Genomic DNA, 17,335 nt, shown 5'->3' on the forward strand with positions numbered 1-17,335 from the left:
GTTCATCGGAAGGACTGATGCTGAAGCTGAAACTCCAATACTTTGGCCACCTCATGTGAAGAGTTGACTCATTGGAAAAGACCCTGATGCTGGGAGGGATTGGGGGCAGGAAGAGAAGGGGACGACAGAGGATGAGATGGCTGGATGGCATCACTGACTCAATGGACATGAGTCTGAGTGAACTCCAGGAGTTGGTGATGGACAGGGAGGTCTGGCGTGCTGCGATTCATGGGGTCACAAAAGAGTGGGACATGACTGAGCGACTGAACTGAACTGAACAATGGGATGACCCGGAGGAGGGCATGGCACCCCACTCCAGTATTCTTGCCTAGAGAATCCCATGGACAGAAGAGCCTGGTGGGCTATAGTCCATGGCTATGGTCACAAAGATCAGACATGACTGAAGTAACTTAGCACATAAGCACAATGGGATGAAGAAATTCTTCACAGATATCAGAAAGTTGCTTAATTAAAATATGACGTTAGCTATTTCAATAATTGGATAGCTTTTCAAATCACACAATTTACATATTTACCAACAGTGTACAAGGGTCCCTTTCTCCACACCCTTACAAGCATTTCATATCTTTTTTTTGCCTTGTTCACAATAGCTATTCTAACAAGTATAACGTGATACCGTATTTTGGCTTTGATTTGCATTTCCTTGGTGGTTAGTGATATTGAGTATATTTTTATGTTGACGTCTGTATGTCTACTTTAGAAAAATGTGTATTCAAATCTTCTGCCCATTTTTAAATCATATTGTTCTTTTGTTGTAGTTGTTGTTTTTGGTAGAGAGTTGTATGACGTCTTTATATGTATTTTCTTTTAAAAACCAGATTGCTGAAAAATTCAATAATTAGATGATCACTTGATCATCTCAACTTTTCTTCATAGCATAAGTTTCTATCAAGGCTATTAAAAACATTTAATAAAGATGACCATAAACTGAGGGATTTTGAAAGTAAAGGGAGGAGTCATTAGTAATTACTCCAGCGCAACAGACATAAACCCAAACCGCATAGGGTCACTTTTATACCAATGGCTAAGGTCATGTACATACTGATATATTTAAAATGGATAACCAACAATAACCCATTGTAGAGCACATGGAACTCTGCTCAATGTTATGTGCCAACCTGGATGGGAGGGTCATTTGGGGTAGAATGGATACATGTACACGTATGGCTGAGTCCTTTCACTGTCCACCTGAAACTATCATAACATTGTTAACCGGCTATACCCCAATACAAAATGTCTTTGGTGTTAAAAAAAATTAAATTAAAAACAATGTAAAAATTTTAAAAAGAAAATTTTTTGAGGAGTACGAGTAGGAGAAGGATGGTAATAAAGAGTCCAGAAAAATGTGACATAAAACTCCAGGATAAATTTAGCTTCTTCACAATTTGTTTACCTCCAATTCTATGAGTAATTGTATCTCACAGCAATAATTTTTAGCAAGTTAATATCTCTTGTGAGTTAAAATATTTTACTGTTATGTGAAAATTAAGTTTCTTAATCAGCAATATTCTATATCTTATTTGGGAGAAGGCAATGGCACCCCACTCCAGTACTCTTGTCTGGAAAATCCCATGGATGGAGGAGACTGGTAGTCTGCAGTCCATGGGGTCGCTAAGAGTCGGACATGACTGAGCGACTTCACTTTCACTTTCCACTTTCATGCATTGGAAAAGGAAATGGCAACCCGCTACAGTGTTCTTGCCTGGAGAATCCCATGGACAGAGAAGCCTGGTAGGCTGCAGTCCATGGGGTCGCACAGAGTCGGACATGACTGAAGCAACTTAGCAGCAGCAGCAGCAGCAGCATACCTTATTTAAGCAAAAAATAGGTTGAACCAGTTCAGACAAAAGAAACAGACTCCAATTATTCTCAGAAAATTCTAAAATGGAAAGAGACTATTTCTCTTGCTTTAAGGAAGGAAGTCATGCAACATTAGAGGCTGCTGTGGCCGGAATCATGGAAATGTTACCATCAGGTGACTTTGTTTCCACCATTTCTATCCTTCCTTGCCTTTCTCCAGCTCAGTTCCTATATGAAGGAGATTCTGACTATTTCAGTTTGAGTCAGGCTTCTCCCGCTGTGGTCAAGGAAGGGGAGTCACTCACTGAAAGTTTACCAATTGCTTAACAAATGAACCCATGAGAGTCACTGCATATGATTTAATTGATCCTTATTAAATAAGTAAATCCTGTAAATGGAATGCTGATTTTCACTTCCATCCTACAACCACTGAACAATACTGATTCAACATCTGGTCTACACTTCAGTTAGGATCTCTTTAATGCATCAGTTCAGTTCAGTTCAGTCGCTCAGTCATGTCTGACTGTTTGCGACCCCATGAATCGCAGCACGCCAGGCCTCCCTGTCCATCACCAACTCCCAGAGTTCACTCAGACTCACATCCATCGAGTCAGTGATGCCATCCAGCCATCTCATCCTCTGTCATCCCCTTCTCCTTCTGCCCCCAATCCCTCCCAGCATCAGAGTCTTTTTCAACAAGTCAACTCTTCACATGAGGTGGCCAAGGTATTGGAGTTTCAGCTTCAGCATCAGTCCTTCAAAAGAACACCCAGGACTGATCTCCTTCAGAATGGACTGGTTGGATCTCCTTGCAGTCCAAGGGACTCTCAAGAGTCTTCTCCAACACCACAGTGCAAAAGCACCAATTCTTCAGCGCTCAGCTTTCTTCACAGTCCAACTCTCACATCCATACATGACTACTGGAAAAATCATAGCCTTGACTGGACAGACCTTTGTTGGCAAAGTAATGTCTCTGCTTTTCAATATGCTGTCTATGTTGGCCATAACTTTCCTTCCAAGGAGTAAGCGTCTTTTAATTCCATGGCTGCAATCTCCATCTGCAGTGATTTTGGAGCCCAAAGAAATAAAGTCTGACACTGTTTCCACTGTTTCCCCATCTATTTCCCATGAAGTGATGGGACTGGATGCCATGATCTTCATTTTCTGAATGTTGAGCTTTAAGCCAACTTTTTCACTCTCCTCTTTCACTTTCACCAAGAGGCTTTTTAGTTCCTCTTCACTTTCTGCCATAAGGGTGGTGTCCTCTGCATATCTGAGGTTATTGATATTTCTCCCAGCAATCTTGATTCCAGCTTGTGCTTCTTCCAGTCCAGCGTTTCTCATGATGTACTCTGCATAGAAGTTAAATAAGCAGGGTGACAATATACAGCCTTGATGTACTCCTTTTCCTATTTGGAACCAGTCTGTTGTTCCAATGTCCAGTTCTAACTGTTGCTTCCTGACCTATATATAGGTTTCTCAAGAGGCAGGTCAGGTGGTCTGGTATTCCCAAAATTCCCAAATTTCAGAATTTTCCACAGTTTATTGTGATCCACACAATCAAAGGCTTTGGCATAGTCAATAAAGCAGAAATAGATGTTTTTCTGGAACTCTCTTCCTTTTTCCATGATCCAGTGGATGTTGGCAATTTGACTTAAGAACTGCATCAAAATATGACTAATACATTTGGAGATTTCTGACCTTAGCCACCATAGACACCAGGATCAGATAGGTGCTCTGGAAATATATCTCCAAATGATCTTTCAGACTGATATACTCTTCTTTGGAAAAAAAAAAAATCCAATTCCTTTTAATCTTAATTTTCATAAAAACTACAACTGCTAGATAAGCACAACAAAGAAACATTGGGAGGTGCCAATGAGAAGACTTGATTCACCAAAAACATGAGTTAAACTCATCAACTATTCATTATTTCAGCTGATCCATAAATACCTACTCTATTCCTGCAGTTAGCTGTAGACAGGATGCTTGGGGCTGGTGCACTGGGATGACCCAGAGGGACGGTATGGGGAGAGAGGTGGGAGCGGGGTTCAGGATTGGGAACATGTGTACACCCGGGGCAGATTCATGTTGATGTATGGCAAAACCAATACAATATTGTAAAGTAATTAGCCTCCAATTAAAATAAATAAATTAAGAAAAAAAAAATCAAACATCCTTTTTTGTGTGACAGAGAACAACCGAAGCTGTTTCTATTTTATAAGGATTTCCATAAATCTATTTTTACTCCGAAATGATGATGATTTGCCAGTAATTAAAAGCAAAAAACTTCAAAATATGAAACTGCACCTCCACTTTAGTTATTAAATACATTTGAAATTCAATTATCCATAGCACCCATTTGTAATCAGCCATATGATTTTTAACAAATTAAGATAAGGTCTCCACACCATTTATTTCAATGTATGTGCACACACCTAATTCCTATTGACTTATTGCTCATTTCTTGTACTATATTTTCTTTTACACAAAAAAAGAACTTCATACTCACAACATAAGTCAGTTGGAGACCTGTTCAGGAAAGTGAAATAGTTTTAAAATGTACAATGCCCAGAAGCAAGGTTAAATAAGATTGGGCTGTGTGCTGGGAGATGTTAGTGTTATGACCTGAGGATTTCAGACTCCAGAGAAATACCCAGGTCCAATTTCTAGCTGGCTAAAGAGCAACATTAGCATTGATTGTAGCACTGGCCGCAAGCCTTCTGCCCTGCCTTGTAGCTAGAAATTGGGTCCTTGGTGGCAACACTAACTATAAAGAAAAAGATATGCAGAAATAATACAGAATGTTGACTTAACCTTTTGAACAACTAAAAATACATCAAAGGCTTGAATATTTGTTTAGATGTGAAGCTTGAATAATTTTTACAGCCTGCAAAATCTATCCTAAAAACAGTCTCATAAAAATAGGACTTCTTATGTAATTTCTGGTACTCAATTTATTGTTGTTCTAAAATATCACCAGAGAAGCTGTCTTCAAGTAACAGGTTATTTGTTCTATCTAAAACAGTAAGAAGCTTGAGAAAACCAAATGGGAAACAATGGTAAGGAAATTTTAGAGCTCTGAAAAGTTTTTGTACAGAGGACAATTTTGTGTCTGATATTCAAATCGAACACATGCATCCCTTAATATCAAAAAAAAAATTCCCTTTTATAAGCGGTCCTTTTTTCTCTCATGTTTTCTCTTCTTTCTTCTCCCATCATCCTTCAAATGAAAACATCACTATAAAACTATTCTCAGTTTCTCTCTGCTCTTTAACTCTAAGGCAATAGAGGATTTTTCTCTGAAATTTTCTCTCTGGATAACTTGGGAATATATGAAGCAAAATGATGTTTTTCAAACATTGTAAATAAAGTGTTTAGAGCCAAAGAGAGACGCTTGCTAGATTCTAACAAAGACCCAGAAGAACTGGTTTCAAATTCCCAATTTGTGACTTCCACTTGTGTGACCTTGGACAAGTCAATTTTCCTCTCTGTTTCTCAGTATTTTCATTTGTAGAAATGTAATCATAATAATCTCATTAATTATCTTTATTTGAGAGAAGTTGAATTTTAAAATGTATCTCTACATATTACATAAAATTTAAGTGCTATTAAAATAGCAACTATGATTTAATCATATTAATTATGATCAAAACCAGGGAAGCACTCTAGTGGGGCAAAGCCAAAGTGAGGCAAGTCAGAGGTCAACTGATGCTCTCTCATGCTCATTATCATCAAATATGTTGAATGACAGTGCACATAGGAAAAGATGCTATTCTGAAGACCTCTCATTCAGTTCTTTGTGCAATCACCATTCGTGTGCCAGACAGCCTTCTAAATACTAAATCAGCAAAAGATATGAACATAGCCCAGTCCACAAGCATCTTACAATCCAGTGGAAGAGTTCAACAGGTAATCTGATACCTACTATGAAATTCAGTGATGCTATTATGAGTGTCCGGAGAGGCACAACAAGAGCACCAAAGAACAGACTCAAACCCAGTCTAAGGGAGAAAACGCTCCTTGAAAGTGATAGCTCCTAGCTTACAAGAAGGAGAAGTAGACAGAGCAGTCAAGCAAATTCCAAGAAGGGGTGAGAGTTTAAGGCATAAGCAGACACCTGCAGGTTTCAACACAGCTGGAAAGGAGAAAGGGTGGGAAAAGTAGCCAGAGCCAAATCAGAAAAGGTACTTTGTGTCATATTAAGACCTTGATGTTTTATTTCAGGAAGCAATAGGGAGCTATTAAAGAATCCTAAGAAGTATCAAGACATAAGTTTTGGTTTCTAGAAAGATGTGCAACACTGTGGAACACTTGAAGAACATATCCTAGATGGAGACTTAATGCAGTCATGAAAGAAAGAGACATGAGAAGCTGATGCAGGGAATGTGGCATTTAGGAAAGAATAAAGAAAGAAAAACTGAGGGGAGATTTATGAACAAAAAACATCCATATTTGACAATGGTTCAAAATGGGAGAAAAGCAAGAGAAAAAGATTCAAGGGTGACTCCTCCAAAGCTGCTTTACCAATTTAATCAGTGCTTTGCTGACTTAATCATGCTGCCAGCCATAGTCCAAAAGATACAGGAAGAAGAATGGGCTTGTTAGAGGGAGACGTTGGGGTCGAGAACCTGGTAAACCAACCTGGTAAAAGAGGCAGGAGATGATAAGGTTAAGTTTGAAACATCTTCAGTTTGTATTGGACATCTGAGCATAAATTCCTAAAAGATAAGTCTAGAGCTCAAAAGGAAAATGTGGATTTAAGATACAGATCCAGAAGTTAGCACAATAAAAATGGTAGAATAAATTATGGTAATAGATATATTACTATATATTAGCACATATAGTGAGAAAAGGAAAGGTCTAGGGACATTAAGATATAGTAAATCAAAAAAAAAAAAAAGAAGGAAAAATGATGGGTATTTCAGCAAGACAACATTTGAGACAATCTAAACATCATATATATATTTATTGTATATTTCATTCTCAGCTCAATAAAAATGTATAGGAATAGATTTTAACTGAAGTATGCTAAGTCACTTCAGTTGTGTCCGACTCTGTGCAACCCCATAGACGTCAGCCCACTAGGCTCCTCTGTCGCTGGGATTCTCCAGGCAAGAACACTGGAGTGGGTTGCCATTTCCTTCTCCAATGCATGAAAGTGAAAAGTGAAAGTGAAGTCGCTCAGTCATGCCCGACTCTTAGCGACCCCATGGACTGGAGCCTACCAGGCTCCTCCGTCCATGAGATTTTCCAGGCAAGAGTACTGGAGTGGGGTGCCACTGCCTTCTCCAAACTGAAGTATAGAGACCTCAATAAAATTAAACTATCAGCAGCTAAAGCTCAGCATGATAAACAAAAAGAACAATAGAATGAGGGTCTCAGGTACCGCCAAATTAATAGAACTGTTTCTGATTCTAGCTCTTTAAAGTAGAACCAGTTTCCTCAACTTCTTGAGTTTTAAGTTCTCAATATTCAATGTAAAGAAATTCAATTGGTTCATTCAATTCCCTTTCAAATGCAAAAATTGGTGATTCTACAATGCCATGCTCTGCCTTCTCAGTAATGTTCAGTCTCTTGACACATCAACTGTACAATCATTCAACACTTTCTTCACTCATTACCTCCTTAAACAAATATTTATTGAGCATCTACCGGGGACTAGGCACTTTTCAAAGTACACAGAACAAAGCAGTGAACAAAGCAGCCAAAGCTCTTGCTTTCTAAAACTAGTGGGGAGGAGAGATAAAGAAAAATAATATATGCAGGTGAGGAAAGGTGCTTTGAAGAAAAATAAAGCATGGGAAGTAAATGGACCAGATTTTATAGAGAGCTGACAGGAAGAGCTTTCTGATAATAACATATCTGAACAAAGATTTGAAGTAAAGGAAAAAGTAAGCCATGCTTTTGTGGAAGAAGACCGATTCTAGGCAAAGAAAAGAAAGTCCCTACTGCTGAGGCTGCTTGGCTTCCTCAAAGAGTCACAAGAGATCTGATGTGGCTTGGCGGGGTGGAGAACATAGGACTTTAAGGATACATAATAGGAGGCCAGGAACATACTTGGAGATGTCAAATAGGCAGTTAAAAATATGATTATGTACTAATTATATATATATATATATATATATATATATATATAAATTCACATATTAAAGCCCAAACTCCCAGTGTGAAAATATTAGAAGTCAAGGACTTGGGAGGGAATTAAGTTCAGATAAGGTCATAAAGGTGGAGTCACCAGGATAATATTAGTGTCTTTTCAAGACAAGGAAGACAGACCTCCTTCTCATCCATGTGGTAGTGGTGGTAGTTTAGTCACTCAATCATGTCCAAATCTTGTGACCCCATGGACTGTAGCCCTCCAGCCTCCTCTGTCTGTGGAACTTTTCAGGAAAGAATACTGGAGTGGTTGCCATTTCCTTCTCCACTGATACATGTGAGAGCTAGGAAGAGGGCTCCCACCAGAAACCAAATCTGCTGGCACCTTGATCTTCCAGCCTCCAGAACTGTGAGACATAAATGTATATTGTTTAAGCCACTCAGTCTTGGGTATTTTGTTATAGCACCCCAAGCAGACTCAGACAGGAGCCATGACCCTGAATAAGGCATTTTGCGGGGGGTGAATGTTGCCAGAAAAGACAAGCGGACACATGACACAGCCTAAAGTATTCTCACTAACTATGGCTGGGGAGAGAAAGACCCATAAGAGAGCTACTCAAGGAAACAGAAAGTGAGAAAGCAAAAACCCAGAAACTAGTGCTAAGAGTGCCTTAAGAAAAAAAGGATGATCAATTATGGAAAGTGTAACTGGTAGATCACACATGATGAGGACTCTATTTAGCAGTTAGGGGTCACCTTGACAAGAGCTCTCTCAGTGGTGTGGTATTGACAGAAAGTTGATCTAAATGTGAAAGAAATGAAATGGAGGCAGTGAGAAGACACAATATTTTCTATGAGGAAGGGCTTTGCTATCATGGGAACAGAAAAATGATGCAATGGCTTGAGAAGAATGTGGAGAAAAGGAAGGTTTTTCTTCGTGGAAGATGAAACATATTTGTATGCTAATGATAAAGTTTCAGTGCAGAGGGGAATACTGATGATATAGAGAAATAAATCACTTTCAAACCAAAACCCTTGACAGGAGAGAGTGAGATCCAGTGTTCAAGTTAGTATGGAGCTTCAAATAGCCCATTGATTGTGAAAAAAGGGAAAGCATAGTAAATGGATACAGGTAATTTGGCATATTGTGAAAGGGCATATGTGGAAGTTCTCTTCTATGACTTCTATTTCCTCAGGGAAATAACAAGCAAGATTATAGTAGGATTCTTGAGCAGCACTAAAAGCCCCCCTGTGGTTTGTGGTCATAAAGTAGAGCCAATCATTACGGTTGTGTGATTTTCTCCAGCTTCATTAGCTGCTTGAATGCAGCCATGGAGTATGGTGAGATTAGCCCCTATGTTGAGCACCCACTATGTTAAAAACTTTTAGGGATAAAAAATGATTAAAACCTCATGATATTCACTATCTTCTGGAAATTAAGGAGAAATTATGTAAGCAAAAAAAAAATCTATACAAAACACAGAATAATAACTAGTCAGAGAATATACAGAGCAAGAAGATGACTGCATTCATGGCTGGACAGGATCAAAGAGGGCTGCCTGGACAAGACGCAAATAACCTCCCTCTGACTCATGCACCAGGTGATTCACACCTTCTTGGGCCTCATAAGTAACTGAGAAGATGGTTTGGTCATGGTAGTGACTTGTCACAGTGGCTATGATCCCAATTCAATCTACAAAGATTGCTGACTGAAGGAATTCCTCCTTCAACGATATCCAAAAAGAAAAGGAGGTGAAGCAGGATAAATCTGTAAATGTCTGCTCATGTACACTGTCAGCCAGATGAGAGGATGAAACATGAGGTCTGTCATTTCCCAGATGTGGTAGATCCTGTTCAGGTAGGTAAGTAGCTAGGTATGCAGGTGTTTAGATAGTTAATTAGGTATGAATAAATACATACATACCATTTTCTTTGTTCCCTCCTTCAACTCTACTCAGGTTTCCTCTAAGATGGTCACCTGCCGTATTCGCAGTGGGCAGGTACATCCCCCTTTGTGGATTGCCACATCATTATAGTGTGAGGAGTGTTTTGGTGTCCTGTATAAACTTATTTTGAGTCTTTGAATTCCTCTGACCAAAAATCTTGATGCTACTTGTTTCTGTCCATGTAAGTACAAATACTATGTTTTGGTGACCTAGATTCTTCAAGGAACCAGAGTATTTGCTTCCCATTATATCTTATTGGCACTATTTGATGTTCAAAGACTTGTTTTTCCACTGCTCTCATATTCTCAAATTTGTTTTTACTGCAAGCATATTTTTTCTTCAGATAGTAAAGATAATTTCTAAAATACCATTTATTTCAGTGTACCAACTTATGTGGTTATATTCTTCAACATAATTCCTTCAAAAGTAATATGCAACATGTGTTTTTAAAGAAGAACATTTTCCTGACAGATAATTGAGAATGGAATTTCCAAGTGAAAGATCAGCATGTACAGATGCAGCAGAGTAAGACAGGAAGTTAATCCCATATGAAAAGGCAAAATGTTCCTCAAGATACATGTAGCAAGAAAGAGGGGCTGTAGCCCCAGCTCCAGAGGGTAGGGGTGTTTTCTGACTGGTCCAATCCATTTATGATAATTCCATTTTCTTTGCCACTAAGAAATTAGGCATAAATATGTGAAGCAATGACACACAGAAAGTCTGGAAAGAGACACAGTGGTGTTGGTTTTCTTTCATATACAAAGAAGCATACTGAAATAGCTCTCTCCCTTCTTCTACTGGACATTGTCATGTTTTCATATTTCCATGAAACTGTCACAGTTATCTTGTAAAACAGAAGGGATGCCAGCCAAAAACAAGTCAACATGTTGAGGAATGAAGAGTAAAACCTTGACAAGAATTCAAGTTCCCAATAGTGTCATCACTGAGTGGCTGAATCAACCAACCCAGAAGCTGCTCTCTTCTGGGGCTTTTTTCCTATGATTTATCAAATCTAATGTTTAGAAAGGAAGGAAAGAAGAGAGAGGGAAAGAGAAAGGCTGGGGATGAGATAGGGAAAGAAGGATGGGAAAGACATAAAATAACTACAGAATTTTAAAACTTTTAAGAACATTTTTAAGTGACAGTTTGGGGACCAACTGGTACAATTTCTCATTAGTGAGGTTTTATTTGTCAGATTATAGACATAAGACTGCCATGAAAAACACAATTTTAAACCTCTTATCTGATAGATAAGAATGCAGAGGTCCAGGCATGGCAAGTGCTCACCCAGATTCATAGTGCTTCTTGTTAACAGTCAAGACTCCCAACTTGAAGCTCTCAATTTCAAGTCCAATGTTTAAAAGTGCCAATTTTACTGTTTGTTGTTGTCGTTCAGTCACTCGGTTGTGTCCAACTTTTTGCAACCCCGTGAACTAGAAGGTCTTGTAGGTCTTCATAGAACCATTCAACTTCAGCTTCCTTGGCATTAATGGTTGGAGCATAGACTTGGGTTACTGTGATATTGAATGGTTTGACTTGGAAACTAACCAAGATCATTCTGCTGTTTTTAGATTGCACCCAAGTGCTGTATTTCAGACTCTTTTGTTGACTATATGGGCTATTTCACTTTTTCCTAAGGGATTTTTGCCCACAGAAGTAGATATAACGGTCATCTGAATTAAATTTGCCCATTCCCATCCACTTTAGTTCACTGATTCTTAAAATGTCGAAGTTCACTCTTGCCATTGCCTGTTTGACCACTTCCAATTTACCTTGAATCATGGGCCACACATTCCACCTTCAAGTCCAGTACTTAAAAGTGCTATTTTTACTGTTTGAATATCTATGAATAAAAATAATGCCATTTACCCCAACTACCTCCAAGATTTGTTGCAAGAAGCCAATGATATTATATTTGTGACTCACTTTGAATTGTAAGCAATGTTATTTTACTATAAATAAAAGATACTAATGCTAAAAAACACAGCACAATTCTTCAGATTCAAAAATGTATCTTATATAGGAATAAACTACTTAGTTTCTAATTTAGTTGTTAAAAACCACACAACCACATGAAAATTCATACTTTTTGTCTCTACACTATTCTTTAATAGAAACAACTAATATTGGGATATGAGTAACATTGAGTTTCTTGAATAGATAATAATCTGTTGTTAACAAATTCCTATAAAGATAATAAAGTCAATGTCTACTTGATTTTTCCTATCTTCTAAGATCATGTCAATCATCCTTTTAAAAAGCAATGCCAGGCATATTTTTACAAACCTTGAATGTAATATTAATCAATATTTATCTGTTGAAAGAATCAATGAATAAATCGTCACACATTTAGAATCATTTTATTTAACTCCTATGCTGCTGTTGTTCAGTCAAAAGCCATGTCCGACTCTTTGCAACCCCGTGAACATCAGGCTTCCCTAGCCTTCATTATCTCCCTGAGTTTGCTCAAACTCATGTCCACTAAGTCAGTGATGCCATCCAACCATCTCATCCTCTGTCACTTCTTTCTTCTGCCCTCAAGCTTTCCCAGCATCAGGATCTTTTCCAAAGAATTGGCTCTTTGCATCAGGTGGCCAAAGTATTGGAGCTTCAGCTTCAGCATCAGTCCATCCAATGAATATTCAGGGTTCATATCCTTTAGGATTGACTGGTTTGATCTCCTTGCTGTCCAAGGGACTCTCAAAAGTCGTCTCCAACACCACAGTTCAAAAGCATCAATTATTCGGCATTCAGCCTTTTTCATGGGCAAACTCTTACATCTGAATGCAACTACTGGAAAAGCCATAGCTTCAACTATATGGACCATTGATGGCAAAGTGATGTTCTGCTTTTTAATATGCTATCTAGGTTTGTCATAGCTTTGCTTCCAAGGAGCAAGCATCTTTTATTTCATGTCTGCAGTCACTGTCTGCAGTGATTTTGGAGCCAAAGAAAAGAAAATCTGTCACTGTTTCCATTTTTTCCTCATCTGTTTGCATAAAGTGATGGGACCAGATACCATGATCTTCATTTTTTTAATGTTGAATTTTAAGCCAGCTTTTTCACTCTCCCCTTTCACCTTCATCAAGAGGCTCTTTAGTTCCTCTTTATTTTCTACCATTAGACTGTTATTGTCTGCATATCTGAGATTATTGATATTTCTCCCGGCAATCTTGATTCCAGCTTGTGCTTCATCCAGCCTGGCATTTCGCATGATGTACTCTGCGTATAAGTTAAATAAGCAGGGTGACAATATACAGCCTTGACATATGCCTTTCCCATCTTTGAACCAGTCCATTGTTCCATGTCTGGTTCTAACTATTGCTTCACAACCTGTATACAGGTTTATCAGGAGACAGATAAGGTGGTCTGGTATTCCCATCTCTAAGAATTTCCCTCAGTATGTCGTGATCCACACAGTCAAAGGTTTAGCGTAATCAATGAAGCAGTAAATTTTCTGGAATTCCCTGATTTCTTTCTATGATCCAATGGGTTTTGGCAATTTGATCTCTGGTTCCTCTGCCCTTTCTGAATACAGCTTATACATCTAGAAGTTCTCAGTTCATGTACTACTGAAGCCTAGCTTGCAGGATTTTGAACATAATCTTGCTAGTATGTGAAATGAGTGCAATTGTACAGTAATTTGAACATTCTTTGGCATTTCCCTTCTTTGGGATTGGAATGAGAATGAACCTTTTTCACTCCTGTGGCCACCACTGAGTTCTCCAAATTTGCTGGCATATTGGTTGCAGCATTTTAACAGCATCATCTTTTAGGATTTGAAATAGTTCAGCTGAACTTCCATTAGTTCTACTAGCTTTGTTTATAGTGATGCTTCCTAAGGCCCACTTGACCCACATTCCAGCATGTCTGGCTCTAGATGAGTGACCACACCATTGTGATTATCCAGGTCATTAAGACCTTTTTTCTATAATTATTCTGTGTATACTTGCTACTTTTTCTTAAGCTCTTCTGCTTCTCTGTCCTTTATTGTGCCCATACCTGTGCAAGAAATGTTTCCTTGGTATCTCTAATTCTTGAAGAGATCTCTAGTCTTTCCCATTCAATTATTTACTTCTATCACTTTGCACTGTTCACTCTCCTTGCTATTCTCTGAAACTCTGCATTTAGTTGTACATATCTTTCCTTTTCTCCTCTGCCTTTCACTTTTCTTATTTTCTCAGCTATTTATAAGGTCTTCTCAGACAACCACATTGCCTTTTTGCATTTCATTTTCTTAGGGATGGTTTTGATCACCACCTCCTGTACAATGTTACAAACCTCTGTCCATAGTTCTTTAAGCACTCTGTCTACCAGACCTAATCCCTTGAATTTATTGGTCACCTCCACTGTAAAATCATAAGGGAATTTATTTAGTTCATACCTGAATGGCCTAGTTACTATGCCAAAGCCTTTGACTGTGTGGATCTCAATAAACTGTGGAAAATTCTGAAAGAGATGGGAATACCAGACCACCTGACCTGCCTCCTGAGAAATCTGTATGCAGGTCAGGAAGTAACAGTTAGAACTGGATGTGAAACAAGAGACTGGTTCCAAATAGGAAAAGGAGTACATCAAGGCTGTATATTGTCACCCTGCTTATTTAACTTATATGCAGAGTACATCATGAGAAACTGGGCTGGATGAAGCACAAACTGGAATCAAGATTGCTGGGAGATATATCAACAACCTCAGATATGCAGATGACACCACCCTTATGGCAGAAAGCGAAGAAGAACTAAAGAACCTCTTGATGAAAGTGAAAGAGGAGAGTGAAAAAGTTGGCTTAAAACTCAACATTTAGAACACTAAGATCATGGCATCCAGTCCCATCACTTCACAGCAAATAGATGGGGAAACAGTGGAAACAGTGGCTGACTTTATTTTTGGGGGCTCCAAAATCACCGCATGACTGCAGCCATGAAATTAAAAGACACTTCTTGGAAGAAAAGTTATGACCAACCTAGACAGCATATTAAAAAGCAGAGATATTACTTTGCCAACAAAGGTCCATCTAGTCAAGGCTATGGTTTTTCCAGTAGTCAGGTATGGATGTGATAGTTGGACTATAAAGAAAGCTGAGCACAGAAGAATTGATGCTTTTGAACTGTAGTGTTGGAGAAGACTCTTGAGAGTCCCTTGGACTGCAAGGAGATCCAACCAGTCCATCCTAAAGAAGATCAGCCCTGAGTGTTAATTCGAAGGACTGATGTTGAAGCCAAAACTCCAATACTTTGGCCACCTGATGTGAAGCACTGACTCATTTGAAAAGACCCTGATGCTGGGAAAGATTGAAGGCAGGAGGAGAAGGGGACAACAAAGGATGAGATGGTTGGATGGCATTACCGACTCAATGGACATGAGTTTGGGTAAACTCCAGGAGTTGGTGATGGACAGGGAGGCCTGGCATGCTGCAGTCCATGGGGTCACAAAGAGTTGGACGCGACTGAGCAACTGAAGTGAACTGAATGGCCTAGTGGTTTTCCCTAATTTCTTCACTTTAAGCCTGAATTTTGCAATTAGGAGCTGATGTTCTGAGCCACAGTCAGCTCCATATCATGTTTTTACTGTCTGTAAAGAGCTTCTCCATCCTTGGTTGCAAAGAATATAATCCATCTGAGTTCAATATTGACCATCTAGTGATGTCCATGTGTAGAGTCATCTCTTGTGTTGTTGGAAGAGGGTGTCTGCTATGACCAGTGTGTTCTGTTGGCAAAACTCTTGTTAACCTTTGCCTTGCTTCATTTTGTATTCCAAACTTGCCTGTTACTCCAGGTATCTCTTGACTTTCTACTTTTGCATTCCAGTCCCCTATGATGAAAATGACATTTTTTTGGTGTTAATTCCAGAAAGTCTTGCAGATCTTCATAGAACCATTCTACTTTAGTTTCTTTGTCATTAGTTGTTGGGGCATAGACTTGGATTACTGTGATATTGAATGGTTTGCCTTGGAAACAAACCAAGGTCAAACTGTATTTTATCATAAATAGGAATATCTAACTTGCAGACTTCTTGCTCCAACTTTTTCCATCTTAGTCTGTTCTTAGATAAAAATTCAGTTAGGTAGTGGTGTATGACATACAGTAAGTGTATAACACACCTGCACAAACAGGTAGACATGCAAAGGCATATACAAAACAACCAGTCTCCAAATCAATGATTCTTCCTATCTTTCTCTTGGAGGGATATAAGCCAGCTGACTGCATTCTTTGAGCAAAAAGGAGAAAGAGAGACTGAGATGGTCACATTTAATCTTTGTCTGCATGTGTGCATGCATGCTCTGTCTCTTCAGTTATGTCTGATTCTTTGCAACCCTATGGACTGTAGCTCACCAGGCTTCATGGTCCATGGGTTTCTCCAGGCAAGAATACTGGAGTGGGTTGTCACGTCCTCAAAGGGATCTCTGACTCAGGGATCAAAATCCATGACTACTGCGACTCCTGCATTACAGGGGGATCCTTTACGACTGAGCCACCAAGGAAGCCCCCTGTTTGCATAACTGTCCCTAGTCTGACATCCAGGCCTTGTACCGAAGAGTGGAGAATACCTGTGGTCCAGTCACTGCACAAGAAAACTTCCCATGCTCTGCTGTGGCAGGGGAGGAGTAGGCGTGTCACTGCATTGGGCAGATTAGGTGACCTGTGCTTTTGCTTCTTAAATATTGATGCTGAAACAATATTCCTTGACTTCACAGGTCCTCCTAATTTATAGGAATTGTTTTTTAACATTTTTATTCTTGAATTGCCTTGCTCCTTGGACTTCCTCTTTGCAGGCTTAGAGGAATTTCTGCTTTTCCAAATCTGCTGTCAGTAAACACTCATTCATTTGCTTTTGTGCTTCCAAAATTTCACTAACATCTCTTACCCCATGTTGTCTGCTCTCTTACTTCCCACTTTTTTTTTTTTCCTTCTAGTGGCATTTTTTGTGTATGTTTTTGACAGGAGCAGAGATAAATGTTTGCATCCAGTTCACTATTTACAGTTAAATGTCTTTAATGGGTTTTCAAATGTTGAACCATTCTGTCCTCCCCCAATAAAGCCTATAATATCACAACATATAAATTTTAGCATATTACTTTAATTTTGTTAGTGATTTTTATTTGCAGTCTTTTTTCTATTTCATAAACTTTTGCTTTCATCTTTTTAATTTCCTTTCTTCTAAATTATTTGGTTTTCTCAATCATTCTTTCTATTTTGATTTTGACAATGATTTTATATTTTCAACTATAGAAATTTAGAATACAAATTACTCCCTAAGATCCACTTTAACTACATCTTGTTTTGATACATAATGTTTTAATATTTATTCAGTTCTAAATGTTTTCTAATTTCTAAATAATTTTCTTATTAACATACAAATTGTTTGTTAAGTATACTCTCCCTCTTAAATCATTATTCAGGATAGACAGAAAGAAACATTTTTTTAGTTTTTCTGATTTCTAGAATATTATTACATGTAGTTGACAATGT

Source organism: Bubalus bubalis, chromosome 10 (genome assembly GCF_019923935.1).
Source record: "Bubalus bubalis isolate 160015118507 breed Murrah chromosome 10, NDDB_SH_1, whole genome shotgun sequence".
Lineage (NCBI taxonomy): Eukaryota > Metazoa > Chordata > Mammalia > Artiodactyla > Bovidae > Bubalus > Bubalus bubalis.